We start from the raw sequence: 17,078 nt of genomic DNA, 5'->3' as shown, positions 1-17,078 counted from the left end.
AGTGGAATCTGCATATAACGGCTGCACTCATAAGATGGAACTGGTTATAATAATAATTTGTGTTCATCAAGCTTTGTGTGGCAAGAGTTATCACAACCGAATATAGTCGATCCCTAGACAGTCGGGCTATTACAATATACACATATATATTATGTTTATGTACACAAATATTGAAAAAGCTACAGTTCAATTGATAATATAATCGAAGATTTTTTTTAAAAAAAACTCGTCATATAAATTTATAGTCAGTGTGTCTCAACAATTTGAAAACAGAAAGAATGTAGCTTCAATTTGTAATAAATATCCATTATATAATAATATACATACATATATATACGATGTAAATTAAATATTGAATATTGGATTAACTCTATTAATAAGTCGCGGACGTGAATGCTATAGTATTCATTTTCGTTGTGATGCAGAATGACGTAGGATGCTATAGCATTTCAAATTTTAAAATCAATTGTTTCGAATTGAATTTTATATAACCTTAAGTTTTTATTATTATACTTGTCAAACAAGTATTTAACTGATTCTTTAGATATTTTCGTATAATCGTATCTTTTCCCGTAGTTATATATAGGGTATGCCATCTAACATTTTTCTTTTCATTTTTTTTTCAACGGTCAGCCGAGGCTTTTTTTCATTTTTGAATGAAATTATTATAATCATTATTAACCAAATTAATTTCATTATTAACTGAAAGGATTGTACTTTCAGATAAAAAAAGAATTTGAGAAATATTCAGTAGTTTGTAAAAAAAAAAGTTTTTGGCGGACTCTATATTAGCTTGGGCAAGCACTTTACGTGAAATAGAAGGATGCTACAGTATTCATAGCTTATAACGATTAAAATATGATAATCTGACTACCCTTATAAACGGTGTTTTGATGAAATTTCTGATATTACGATCACAATTTAAAAATGAAATTACTGTCAATTTTTGTAAGCTCGCTGAAACTTTTACTGCCCGCGAACGTGTTAAAATATTGTAGTTTCACATTATTTTATAATGAGACTTGCAGGTAGATCTTGTAGGAAATTGTACAAGTAGATATTTTATATGTGGAACTGCTTGAATTGTTCGTATAAGGAATGTTTTTTTTAGGAAATCGTGTAAAAAAGCAACCGAGCAGATAGTTCAGGGTACAGTGTTCTACATGCTTGACAATGAATGATTAACAGTCCGATTTCTTGACGAGCGATTTCACTCGATGGAAGTAGTTTTATTGCTTTGGAAGGTTAGATTTAAGACATTTTATACATATGATTCAACATCAAAATTATATATTACACGTCGAATACAGTTTATATAATCAAAATGCTTTCTATTACCGTCGAAACCATTTCTGCCCATTCAATGTGTGCGCAGCAGACCCATGGAGATGGCATTCGTGAAATGAATGGCTCGTTAAAGAAAGAGAAAACTATGAGAAGAGAAAACGAAGTTCGTCGTTGTGTTAATGGGTTTTATACATCAGTGCGGTGGTACTGAAATCTACGCGCATGTTGAAAAACAATAAAATTATTTTACACCGAACACCAAGATCGCGAATTAAATGGTATTCAAACCATTACGTTAAAATACCAACAATTATGTCGAAATAAAATTCATTTCATGAAAATATTGCTATGTTTGAATATGGAGTGTGAGAGTATTTCAATTTTTGGTACATACGTGGCATATGGATAACCGCAGAATCAAAACATTTTTCAAAAGCACTAAAATTTAAAAATTTAAGGACAGCATAAACTATGCATAAGCTATTAATAAAAATAAGTATTTCAGGTATCCCTGAGGTCCCAGGTTCGATCCCGCTTCGTGGAGCGTGATATAGGTTTTCAATTGAAAATATAAATAACAATATGTTTCCAAGTTAAAAAGACCCTCATCCGGCATTGCTGCATCAATCAAATATTCACCCTATTACAGACATTGTAATAATAAAATTTATCACACTAATTTTAAGATGAAGCTGTTTGGGTTACAAATCGGCGTAGTATTAAGTCAAAATAGCCCACATCCCCCAGAAGTTCTGTTTACTGCTAAAACAATAAAAATGATATATCTGAATATTTCAATGCCTTCCGCCAATGGTAGGACAGTTTTATAGGTGTCGCGGTACCATTGGCAAAACAATGAAAATCATCGACGTAATTATCAATACGTACATGATAAAGCTTAATAATATTGACAAAGTGTCAATTGATTACGTAAGCAAATATTTCATGATGATAAGTAGTTTAGTGTTACAAAATGTTCCAAGATGTTGATATTACGAAACAATGGAATAAATTGATCGCGTAGACAAATCAATCATAACAATCGAAAATGTCCTTGTGTGTATCGATCGCAATGCCTGCACCTGAACTCGCACAATACTACGAACGATCGTTTTGCAACGTGACCCCTCTCAATTCAAGTGCATTCAGATTCATTAATTGGATATTCTCCTTCGTAGATGTTTGTCGTGCGCTATATTGTTACATAATTACATTGCACAGGTGTATTGTTTCCAGTTCTGTCATGGAGAAAAACATTTCAGGAGAAATATGATGAATGATTACCGATTCATTGAATTCGATTGGTTAACCGGATTTCTACCAGAAACAAGGCAGGATTTTTCAACGAAACATGTGCGCACGATCATGTTAAGAACAAAATTGAATTTTAGTTAATAGCGTCCTTTCCGTATATGAATCACAACATTTGTGGATGTATTTGCGAAAGAACAAAATTCATTTCCAATTGTGGCGTAGCCAATGAAAGATGCATTCACTACAAAGGTGATTGTAAAGTTTGTTCGGGCTTTACAAACATAATTAGAAATGCAAAACCAGAACCCATATTAGCAAAAGCAATAAAAGAACACGAATAATAAATATAAATAATAATACTGTTTAAGTAAGAAATAATTTCAAATGAATTACATATAAAGTCACAGGTGATGAAATTATTTTATCTTATTGCAACACATCGAAGTAATATTCATTGATTTTTTTTTTAATAAACCTAAGCCAGAAACAGTTTATAGTCCGAAAAAAACATGTTAATCTTCATGATTGCTATGAAAAGCTTTTCAATTTAGGTCAAATATTAATGAAAATCAATAATTAGTTATGAAATAATATTGATTATACAAGTAATTTATATTTCTGTATATAATCTATTTCATTTTCCCAACATTCATTTCGTTAATGAGTACAAAAAATAGTATTACTGTTTACATTAAATGTAAAGTTCACTTTAATCGAAGCAGTAACAATTATGATGCAAAAATATTCTCAATTAAAACAGATTCTTAAAAATGACCTATTTATTAGAGTTCGAATAAAAGTGTATCAGCACATTTTTATGTTTACGATCTGATTTACGTAGTGATTTTGTTGATAAAATAATATTTTTAATGTCAATATTTGCGCTCAGATTTTTTTCGCAATGCTATTATTTGTTGTAATAAATCATGCTAATCCATTTAAAAATAGAATGTGACCTGAAAGCTTAGGAAATAATATAATAAAATATTTTATTTTAATATATGACGTCATAATAGACACATTAGAGGGCAGGAAAAAGTTTTCTATTAAAAACAAAATCAACAAAATATAAAAAATAGAAATTATAGTTCTCTATATTGCCTGCATGATACTGTATAAAACAGTAATTTTGCGCAAAATATTTCTACATGTAATAGTCAGAACAAATATTATTTTAGTTCAGAAAAATAGTAAAATAGCGCTAGGCAGACGGAATCAGGCGAAGATAATAATGTGATTCCGTAATAAAAACGTGGAATATAGATTGGAATATATATATATGGAGAACTGTTTGGAAAATGTTTCAGTAGGTGTACTGGATAAATTTAAGCTTCTTTATAAGCTCAGAAAAATCTTGATCGAAGTTCGGTGACAAACGTTCATAAAAACCGATAATTGATAAATCATCGACTGGATGAACCAAAAATTCAGCGGGTTATTAAAATGACTTAAGAAATACAAATTTCTGGTAGTGAGGTGAAAGTTTAGGGTCGTGTGTATTTTCATTACATAAAATTAGAAGAAAATTGATCCCAAAATTTAAATAAAGTGTTAGTGGTGTAGTTCCCTTTATAAAATTAAAGATTTTAAAGTAAAATTCAAGTTTTTAAAATCAGTTTGTGAAAGCCTGAATTGAAATTTTGTAAAAAACAGTCCCAGACTGACAGAAGGATAAAATTATTGAATTACTAAAATGACTATTACAAACTAAGAGTTTTTAATAGGAGGATGGAAATTTAGGGCAGTATGTGTTTTTTAATTATGAATTACAATTCTCATAAAATATAAGATATTGGTGTAACAAATATTTTAGTGATAGCAACTCTTACTTAGGAGTATGAAGAATAGATCCTCAGCCATACTGAACGTAATAATGAAATTTCATAAGAATCGGTCAAGCCGTTTCGGAAGAGTATTGCGACGAACATCATGGCACGAGAATTTTATATATATATGGATATACATATATACATAAATTCATTCAATAAAGTACAGCATATGAAGTACGCCATAACGCAGTTCGGTGGGTTTTCTTTTTGACTAATTCAATTGAATAAATTGAACGCATGCGTAACATAAAAGCACAAGCCGCGAACTGCAATCTGGTGCTGTCATAATCGTTGAAAAGAAAAACAAGTTTATAGCTCCGCGTGACGCATCAAAAGCCATTTGTCAATTATGAATTAATAACACTAGTTTACATATTTTAGTTTTGCATAGGTCAGTTTCCAGTCAGCGACAATTAATCTTCCCGAGGAAATACTACGAACATCAAAATTATAAAATATGCGCATAATTGTAATTGTAATAAAACATTGACACAACAATTAAGCTACTATTTATAAATTTCTCCATAAACAACTAGTACCTACTATCTAATTGTGTATCTACTTTAATTAATGAACTTATGGAATTAATAATTTGATTTTATATTTTAGCATTAGAAAAATTAACGTATTGACGAATTACAGATGATTGCTGACTAGGAAACGTGCCTGTATCAATAAACGTGGAATTAATTAAATCGACGTAATAAACGTGTAAAAGTCTAATTCATCGTTATAAATTTCTGAATAAAACTATTAGTTACCTCATTTTGCGCAAAAAACAACAGTGACTATGACTTATATTACATGATTGATAACCTTTTCAACGCAATCATCGCATATGTAATGCAAGAACGTTCATAAACATCGACATTGATACTTTATTGAACATGTCAAATAATTATATAGAGCAACAAAATGCAATTGAACATTGAACTTATATATCTCATATAACTTATTATTTATAATCATATTTGCGAAAATCGATTCAAAAATAAAATTACAATCATTTGTTATATGCATATTATCTTAAATAATTTGATAAGCTTTATAATAAATGTTAATCAACTTCCGGTAGGGTAATTTATAGAATTCGTCCAAAAATTGAAAATGAAATTTTTTGCATATCTTTACGTTTAAGAGGTTTCTGAACATTTTGGTATACCTTAAAATGACTGCGTGTATGTGTGGATACAACTTTTCGTCCACGTTTTCGGGAGCACGAATCAACAGATTTGAAAAATTCAAAAAGCATTCGATTCCTAATGATAAGGAATTATGCTGATTAGTTTTTGCAGTTGGTCCAGCCGTTTCAAAGAGTGCATAAAATGACAATTAAGTTTTTGAGAGAACGGAGCATCTAATTTGAATGATTCAAATCATTCAAATTAGATGCTTCATTACATTCACGCATTGATGTAATGAAGAATTGATTGAATTTTTTGAAAAGGCGGGTTTTAGTGGTTTTGGAGATTCTGAAAAAATGTTTTAAAAAATACCATTTGGCGGTCGAAAATCAGATATATTCGATATTATGAATCAACCAACATGAATAGGTATCACAAACGTTTAGAGATCAAGAAGTTTCAAACTTTTCAAATAAAAAAAATGTATTCAAAAAATTTTCAAGTTTGAAAAAAATTCAAATAAAAAACATAATTTTCAAAAGCCGCCTTTTTTTCAATTTGCCTGAAGGCATGATGCCATGCACCACTAGTTTTTTTTTTTTTTCAAATATTAATATATTTTGAAAAAAAAATGTAATATATGGACATGAACTTACTTTGAGTGAATTGCAATATTGACAGGTGTTATATTTATAACTTAATCTTTATTCATAGATTTTTTATGAATAGGTTATAAAATGAAAATACTTAAATTGGTGGATGAAAATAGAACTTCGATTTATACGAATGCAATAGCTAGTTTTTTTCTACATGCTTATCAAAATCCTGTCAATATAGTTTTACCGCCTATCATTTTCTCGGTACTCTTTAGAGCAAGAAGAAAAATATGAGGAGCCATCAACATTACATACAATACATTATGAATCAAAAATAAGAAAATAAAATGAAAGATATGTCGAATATTAAATTGCATACACTTGTTTACATTAACGAGCTAAACATTATAGCGTAATAAGTTAATAGTTTATTAATGTTTGTCGGTTTCACATAAAGTAAAATTATTAATATGAAATCCTTCAAAAAGTACGTAGGTGCCCATAAATGTCGAGTTTGAAGTTTCCACAAATAATAATAAACTATAAGACCATTAACTGAATGAACACTGCGTTGAAGTAGATTACGAGCACACAAAATTCAAACTTGTTTGTTCGTTAGAACTTTTTTGTCGTACAACTCCTCCATTTGATAAGCTTCGTGCCGTTCTGCTGGCATTCCCCTATATTGAGCAGTGGACTCGTCCGTTCGAATCCTCGTATTCCCGCTTAACCTCGCTCGAACGGGGGGCCTGGGAGGCCGCCGATCGGTGCGCCGCACTGCCAGGCGCGACTGAATATCATGGCGACGCCGAACGAAAGTTTTACGATATTGCACGTGAAATATCTCATCAAAGAGAGTGTAGTGTGTAGTTGCACGCTGGCATGTGGGGGATATATCCGCGGCAAACGTATGTATATAAAGTACATGTACATATAATATATAGAGTTTGTGCGAACACCGCCAGTAGTAGGTCAAGATCGAAAGTAATGAGCCTGTTGAGCGCCTGCGGTACTCGGTTTTACTTAAAACCGAATAATTCCACCCTCATGGCTCCGTAATAACGTTAGGTATTATGAATGAGACGCCTTCGACAATTAAACTGTTAAACCGCGATGGAATATTGACTAGTGACAATGGAAGTTGAAATAAAAAAAGGAAATAAATTGTAATGCAATTTGGAATGCGCAGATCGTACCCAGACTCAAAATTTAACTACTTGATTGTTGACCCATGTAAGTTTCAAATTGCCAAAAACAATTGAAATTCTACAATCTCTGTTATTTTATAGTACAATATTTATATAAGAAAAGCACAATGTAGAGATGTAATTGTAATGTAATGCAATTCACAGTTTCTTTTCCCTTTATCATAGACTGTCATGTAATAAATAATAAAGTACACCCAAATCATTCATGATTATATACGACACATTGCGCGAGGTTTGCAGCTTTTAAGAATAAAGTGCAAGTGAACAAAATAACATATGAAAACATAATTGTTGATTATCCATATTTGTATCTATCATAAATTTAATAAATTAAGTTTAATATAGTTCTTAAGGTCAAAGCCCTTATAATAGTTGAGATGAAAAAATTATAAAATATTGGTATTCAATTTCGGCATAACCACTTCTCAAAACAATCATCTGTGCGACGTTTTAGTTCTCATATAACGGCGTTCAATTTCAAATATTTCGAATCACAACAATTCGTATATATCGCAGCTTATCTACAAATACAGTTGAGCACTAGGTCAAGGCGCAAAGGATTTAATGTATTACACAAATTCATACAAACTGTGCTTAATGATACAATATACGTTCCGTATATATAATCATGTTTATGTATGCGTTAAAAGTTAACCTCACTTATTGACCTAGGTCATGTTTGATGTTTAAGTTTGACTAAACTCATATATGCAAACAAGCACATGTATAAAAGCGGAAAACACACTTGCCCAGTTGTTTCGCAAAGGTAGCGAGATTTTTACGTGTGAATTTCAATGACTTTCAAAATGCGATGTCGTTTTGATCATCTGCATATTTACATTCATTTAGTACATATAAACAAAAGCATTCTATCCGATTAGATATCATTTTTGGACTTTTTTATTTCATTGTATATTGGTGTCACATGTAAAAAAATACATACCAACTGCCGCATAAGCAACTTCGTATTGCACCCATGTTATGGATGCAATAATGGTGCAATAGTTCCAACAAATAATTCTGCTTACTAACATTTAATGCTAGTAATAAATATGTAAATAAATGATTCATTCTCAACGTATAATATTTATTTAAAAAAATTAATATACCTTGTGTTAAACAGTTATAACTTCGAAAAAATCGAAGTCAATCAAGAAGTATAATATTATATATATTTTTTTTTATCGTTCTGATTTTTGTTCATTTTGGATAAATTGGCTTCACATATATTCAGTATTACAATTCAATACTATTAACTAGCTGTAAGTGGAATTCTGTCTTGAGGCAATTAGGGCATCGTGCCTTAAGGCAAATTGCAGGAACTTCCCGTACCAAAAATTAATATTTTTTTTAAAAACGATTAACATTTTTGAAAAAAATTTACTTCGAAAAAATTAGATTTTTGAAAAACTATAAATTTGATAAAAAATTACTATTTTTTGAAAAAAAAAAATTATTTGGAAAAAAAATTTTTTTTTGAAAGAAAAAATTTTTTTTTGAAAACAAAAATTTTTTTTGAAAAGAAAAATGTTTTCTTCATTTTGACATATTTTGGAAATTCTGAACTTTTTTTCGATGCAATCGTACTGCTTGAACTGCATAGAGACAAAATGTCACAGCGCAAGTGCCGCGCTGCCGCCTAACGCATAAGCATTGGTACGGAACCCATAGAAATGTGAAAAAAAATTATACTTATTGTTAAAATCTCTATAAAATATCTGATAATTTGATGTGCATATGTCTAATGATCATTTTCAACCGCCGAATAGCATTTTTTTTTACTTTTTTCATTAGATATCCGAAACCGCTAGACCTGCCTTCATGAAAATTTGATCAATTCTTCATCTTGTCAATACAAGTAAAATGTCTTTTGAATTATTCAAATCGGACGCTCCGTTCTCTTAAAAACGGATGTACCGTTTTTGGCACTTTTTGCCCCGTATCTTCGGAACGGCTAGACCTGCCTTCGCCAAAAACTAATCAGCACGTCTTCTTATGAATACGAATCGAATGTTTTTTAAATTATTCAAATCGGTTGATCCGTGTTCCCGAAATCGTCGACGAAAATTTGTATCCGCACATACATACACACACGTACATACATACACACACACACACACACACACACACACACACACATACATCCATTTTTTCTAAGGTATGCCAACATGTTCAGAAACCTTTGAAACGTAAAGATATATAAAAATTTTCATTTTCGATTTTTTTGCGATTACTATAACTTGCCCTACGGGAAGTTAATAATTATTTTAAGTTATCAATCAATTTTCATCGGTCCGATTAACTGTTACATGCAAGTCAGCCATGTCAGTTGCAATTTTTAGGATTCTTGCAATATACAATGAATACAAAAATCATTAAGTATTTAAACAAAATACGTAATCATTGAATTTTGAAAACATGAATACTTCTATTGAATTTATTCAATTGAATAAATATAAAATAGAAACAGAGTAAAAACCGTTTCTTTGCCATATTTATCATTCAGCAGTAAATGGTTGATTTATAATCAATCACAAAACGACGGGTAAGGGAATTTTTACGACCAGCCGGGGACTTTTACGACGTAACCTAGGTCAGGAAACAGATCTCACATAACACGTGCAAGAAATGTCAAAATTTTCACATCGCAAAATAGTAGAATGATATCATTCATATTGCATCTTCACAATCAGATTCACCATGATAAAACACTTGCAATCTATAACAGTTTTCATGACAAATTATGTGAAAATAGAATATAAGATCCAACACGATATGAATCTAAATTGAGCCTAACAGCATTTCTAATTCAACCCGGCAAACATATAAAGATTAAAAGTCACATAATTCAATATCACCTATATTACTTTTCATCTATTTACATCTAGCTTTTCAATGAGAAAACTAACAAATCAACGCACTATTTGATGAAGTGTATTTAAAGTCTTTTTGAAGTTGCTTATGGGCACAGAGAATTACTTATTTTGCCAGTTAAATTGCAGATGATTTTTTAACTATAGCTCGTGGAGTTCAACTACAACTCCCACCATCCTGATTTCACGCAGTATTTTCACTTGAAAATAGATTAAAAACGTGTTTCCTATTGGAAACAGGGCGCAGTAAGTTACAATAATTAAATTGTTTCTTAACCGCACACGGTAGCGGTTCAAATACTACAATCATTATAATATTTTTAGTAAAAATTGAAAATTTACTACTTAACGTAAAATTGTAAGTGAGTAAAAATGCAATTTACAACAATGTTAATTTTGTGACTCAATGTAGTGAAGAAATGCTAATTTTGTTTTGTTAGTTTTATACAATTTTGGGATATTGTTGCACGCTCAGTATGCGTAATTTCACATATGCATGGATTGTTCATACTTGGAATATTTTAAATCGCTAATTTTGGAATGGAGTCAAATCTTAGTACTTATAAAGGAGAGAACGTTTTTAGTATATTGTCATTGATTTCATAGTTACGATACTGTAATTCTACATGCTGTAAACATTTTGGGGTCAAAGATAACAGCTATGTTACTCCAAAACCATTTAAATCTATTACAGAAATGGAACAAAAGCCTTCCAAATGAATTGCTTGAAATCGGTACATGTGACATTTACCCTTAGAAAGGAGACTTGCCTACCGGTGTAAATAGGAAACACTCAAGTATCTCAAGAAAACTATGTGAAATATCTAGATAGAAAGCGTAGTTGGAGAATCCACATTAAGAAAAGGAGGCAACATATAGAACCGAAAACAAAGAAGCTCTACCGGTTATTAGAAACTAAATCCAAACTTAGCCCATACAATAAGCTGCTTCTGTACAAATCATCACTTAAGCCAATTTGGTGCTATAGCATTCAATTACGGGGTGGTGCCAATAAAACTAATAAGATATAATACAAAAATTTCAAAACAAATTGCTCAGAATCGCATTTCTTTTCCATTTGGATACTAACACACCTACTGCATAGGATGTTATAACAATAACAGCACATGAACACGGAAACAAACTTAACAGCCACATAAATCTACTAGCCAAATCCTTGCTAACGGAAATCTAATGTTGATCTAATCAACATTGATTCCTGACGTGCATTTGTTAATTTAATTTTATTTATTATTTATAAGATTTTTGTTTAGTTAATTCTATAATCTTTGAAATACTGTTAATGTTATTTATAGCGAATGGAAAATCAGCTAATGAGTTGTTCTTTCCAATATGTTATTATTTTATACAATGTCCTTGTATCACTGACAAATGTCTTTAACAGGATAGTTGTAAATATATATGTGAATTAAAAAAATGATGACAGAAATAGTAGTTGATTAAGTTTTGATTTAAAATTTGGTATTGCGCTAAAATATGCACAATACAATACGAAATCGACGAATATTAAAGCTATTAGTGACTTATTCATGGTACCTCTAGACAAAACAAATAAAATGGAAAATTATTTTATAAAGTAAAGTATATACTTCAATACAGAAGTAGAGACATATATTTAGCCACATATAAATTGTATATTACGCTTTAATGAACAATCAACCTCCAACATTCAATTCCAATCTCTACTTATTAAAATAATCAAAGTATTTAAGGGAAGATGTAAAAATGAATTCATAAAACACTGACAGATCAACATGAAGCCAGATAAAATAAAAACAGTGACCACACACGCGGACCAGACTATTTGATGACTCAATAGCAAACAATAGAGACGGCGATATAATTAAAAGTATATTAATGTAAACATTTTGTACATTGAACTCTCAGAAATACAAACGCAGCACGCACACAGTCGCGCGAAACGACATTGAATCCAAATGAGATGAGATAACAAAATAACAAAACAAATATGCACACATGTCGCGATGATTGTATAATCTAAGAGATAAATTTCATATAAAACACATACGTACGTACTGCATTTGTATATGAAAAAAAGAACAATAACAAAGAATGCCAGTAATCATTGAGGAAAGTAGGTCAATGGCATGCGGACCAGATAACAATATAGGCTATTAGTATTGCTTCATGTAATATTTATAAATCGGTTTATGTCACATATGATTTTGTAAACATATATGTATAAGCGAAATATCATAAATATTGATACCGTTGCATTACATGCATAAATTCTTCAATGAGCGTTTGATCAGGTGAAACGAATATTTTATTTTACTAAAATATATTGGAGAACTGAAAATGTTGGAAAATATGGTTCTGTACGTAAATCATAATTTAAACAGTAAAATAACGAAATAATTAAGATTCACAGTATTAAAAATTTACTTATATAAACATATACTTATTATGAATGATGCATAAGGTAAATCCTCATTGAATTATTTAAACAGTTTTTTTCTGTTCATTCTTTTCTGGAATAGAGAAAATTTGAAGTTTCTAGTATAGTAAGTAGTATAGTTACTGGTATTTTACCATTTTGCAATCCTGATGAACTGCTCTTTGATGAAACTTTTGATGAATCAAGCAAGAATAAAGATAAAATATAAAAATTTTCTAGTATTAGTTTTATAATGTTAATGTTTCAATAATAAAAAACAGATACTTCTCTCTATATCAATCGATTAAGGGGGTATTCTAGTGTAGAGGCATTAATTTTAAGTCATTTTTAAATCATCGTAAAAAGGCAATTCCTTTAACAGTATCACCTGTTTGATATTTTTTTTATCAACGTTACAGGAGAAAAGAAAAAAATTAAAATTTAAAAATTAGCAGTGGTTGAAATAGAGGGTCTCAAACTGTTGACGCGTGACCATGCCCACGATTGCAACCCACCTCCTAGTAACATAAAATGAAAAAAAAAAGATTAATTATCTAGAATGATGTCGCGATGGTATATATTTAGATTAAGTTAAAAAAATTCTTACCACTTTTTTGAGTTTCTCGATTATTTAAAAAATCGTACAAATTAAAATTTAGAGATAGGGCTAGTATATATGCCTGAGAGAAGTCTATAAAGAAGATTCTCTGAAAATTTTAAGTAAATCGGTTCTGTAGAACTTAAGAAATCGTGGGTATCGTATTAAAAAAGATAGTTTTGAGAAAAACGCATTTCGCAAAAGAAAGTAAATAGAAGAAGGATTATTATGGCCAAAAACTGTATTTCCAGAAACAATCGAAAATATGAAAAAACGATGTGTTGTGATTTCTACAATAGAACACACCCTTAATTTCATAAATTGAATAGCACAACTTTCAGGTTTAGTAAGAAAACTGATGTCTCAATATAGTTTGAGAGTTCCATCCCGTAAGGAGCATGTGTATATGGCGTGTCTGGATGCTCCGTTCAGTAGTGTATTCGCGTTACTTTTACTTTCGAACGCGTACAAGCGGTATGCACGACTATACGTTTTCACCGCAGCTGATGGGGTTAACCATCCTCCACCAGTCACCAACGCCATCCCTATACACCTTGTCGCCCCAGCTCGCTCCACAATTCACCTTTCACCTATCGTACCCCAAAACATCAACATGTTTCACTTGAAGGAATCACAAAACAAACAATACAAGTATGAGCATATCTTGTTTCGCATATATCGCGCTCATAAACAGGCTGCCGACAGCACGTGGGGTATAGAAAATTGTATTAGGTTATAAATAGTAGGTAAATTATAATGAAGCGTTTCTATATTGTACCAAATGCCGAAATTTAAAAAAATACTGTGTTTTTTTTAAAGGTATGTAATAATGAGCTATTATATAAAACCCAAATTTACTTAGATTTCAAAAATAGTAATTTTACGAAAATTTTCAACAGAACAAGTTATTGCTAAAATTATCTATACATTTTTACCTACATATTGTTATATATTTTTTCCAACATATTAATCTGGTAGAAACAAGGAATGAATATTATGAGAGGAAAACTTCTGGAACTTCCCGTAACGTAATTTATAACTTTTAAAAGCTTTAGATTTTTTTGAGAATTTTGTCATTTCTGGAAAGCTTATAATACCCATTCATGTCGGTTTATCCAGACTGTCGAAAATATATGATTTTTCGGTTATTCCAGACTGTTGAATGGCAATTTTAAAAAATGGAATCAAATCGCTTGAGCGGTGCTCCCGAAAACGTAGACGAAAAAATGTATCCGCACACACATGCATACATACGCACGCAATAATTTCTTCTAAGGTATGCCAAAATGTTCAGAAACATTTCTGATTATATTCATTACATTCATTTATAGTTCATGGCATAATTATAAAAGGCTTCAGAATAAAAATTATTATAATTATGATGTAACTATAATAAGGTATTGTATCTGTTAGAAATATTATTTTTTGTAGTACTATTACGATAATTCGTGACAATTTTCACATTGACCTCCACATCATATATAATATATTCATTCTAATTAGCAGTACTACTTATTTAGTTGTATATTTATATTTTTATTTATTTTTATTGTGCTTAGTTATGTTTTTTTATTTGTTGTTATAATTCACAATTTATACTCATTTACCTCATAGATCATTTTATTTTTAAGTTTACTCTATATAATCACAAAATTTAACTTTAATATATCAAAATTGAAAAGGCTTACTACTGGGTAACCTTTTAGATCTAATGTTTAATATTCCATATATCATCAAAATTGCTGAAAGTCTTCTTGTTTGTAAAGACAGATTGTAATTCACTAAAGAGAATAAAATATAATTCTTGGCAATTTTGTGACAAATTGCAAATTCTTTCGGATGTTACACATCATAAATTTACTTCATACACTTAAATTGTATCAATTAATATACTTTAATCGTGAAAACTATATGTACATATGAATAATATTTACAGGGTTTTCCAATATTTAAGGGTCAGCCTAGACAATATGAGATTATAATATATTCATATTGCATTCTTATTTATAAGGTGACCATATTGTTTAAAGTCAAAACCCGGACGGCAATTTTCTGATATGCTAATCCGGAACGGGTGGGGGTCTTTAAAATAGCCAATGCTAACAATAATAAAAAAAATTATAAATATTACTTACGCATCTAAAGACATGAATTACAAATAACACTACATATTATGCAATGTAGTACAGAGGCTACATATTATACAATGTAGTACAGAGGCTAATGAATTATAAAGTAAGTCGCATAATCATTCATAAAGCGTATCTAACTTTGCATCAAAACGAGTAGAACTACTTAAAGATGTTACTTAATTTTAACGATCAAAATAATCATACAAACTATAAAATCATTCTCTTTTGTGAACCAATTTGCAAGTTTACACAAAACAATAATAAAAGCATACAGCGCAATGAAAACTATCCAATAATCGACGAATTTGCATATGCATAAATGCCAACATCTATCTAAAAGAATGTATTTCAAATTTCAAAAAACGTCACTTATTTATTTTATTTAGTTATCGATAAAAAAACAGACAAAATGCCAGGAAAAATTAAGGGCCAAAGTTTGCAGAGGTACAAAAAATGAAGAACCGACAAGTAAAATATCTTTTATCCCAAAATGCATAATATAGTGATTCCACTTATTTCTGATGCACATTTACATATCAAAGTAGAATAAAGTTAACAGTAAAACAGATCGCATAAAATGATACTTAACCAAAAGAAAAGCTAACTCTTGGAAAACGTTAAGAAATGATGATAGCCATTGAAAATATTGGAAATGTAATCAATAATATAAGATGCTCGCCTGAAACTATATACATCAATTATTTATAACAGAATATAAAACATAATTTCCTGTCAATAATAGAAGCATGTCCAACTGGCAATTGAAAGTTAATAAATGGAACTATAGATTCTTACATAAATGCACATAAAGTGCAAAGCACATATAAATATTTTCCGAAAAAATACAAATTCGTTCATCCTTATTATATTAAGGATTTATAAAAATTTATACAAATTATTACAGCATAATTTAGCCCTCTAACTTAAAGAATTCTGTTAATAGCTCTGATCGTTTAATATATATAAAAAATATTTCAGTACACAATAATAAAATTTGTGTCCGAATTATAAATTAACGTTCGGAATGTATTTTACGAAATGTGATACATGGTTCCAGCGGCCAAACAAAATATATCGCCAGGAAGGTAAATTATAGGTAGTAATTATGCTATATGTATATATATATAACATATATGTGCTGAGTAATTTTTACGGTTGGTAAAATAAATATGTGTATAAAATCTTCAAATATCATCCCCAATCAAATATAATTTGAAGACAAAATAAGATAAAAGAAAAGTTCTTGAAATTAGAGAACAATTTGGAACTCTTACTAACATCAGTTGAGAATCGTGCTATATAGGTTTTAGATTTGGTATTTGAGAATTGTAACGTGATCGGTCTGGCCAATTCTTCATAATAAACTGATTTCTAGATGAATTTTTGGTCCGCCAGGACATTTAGTCATTAACTGTTGATAATTTTTTTTGTCTCAAACCTTATCAATATTAATCCATCATATATAATAATCGACCGTAATCAACAGTCGAAATATATTTTTAATTAAAGGAAAACAATTTTTGTTGAAGAAAAAATATTTTTTTCTTTTTATTAACCCTTCCGATTGATATCGATTTAATAAAAAATTATTAGTATCGGAAATGGGCCAAGAAATTCATAGAAAATTTTTCTTTCGCGGTAAAAAAGTAAATCAAAATTTATTTCTAAATTCAAATTTATCTAAAAATAAATATATTAGATGTTCCTTATTCGCGCTTCCTTTAATGGTTTTTTTATTCGCTATTCGCGCCCAAAAAT

This window comes from Ctenocephalides felis, unplaced genomic scaffold (assembly GCF_003426905.1).
Source record: "Ctenocephalides felis isolate EL2017-DRISC unplaced genomic scaffold, ASM342690v1 CF-g0.4_SCAFFOLD_01886, whole genome shotgun sequence".
Lineage (NCBI taxonomy): Eukaryota > Metazoa > Arthropoda > Insecta > Siphonaptera > Pulicidae > Ctenocephalides > Ctenocephalides felis.
Note: the sequence above shows the minus strand (reverse complement) of the source record.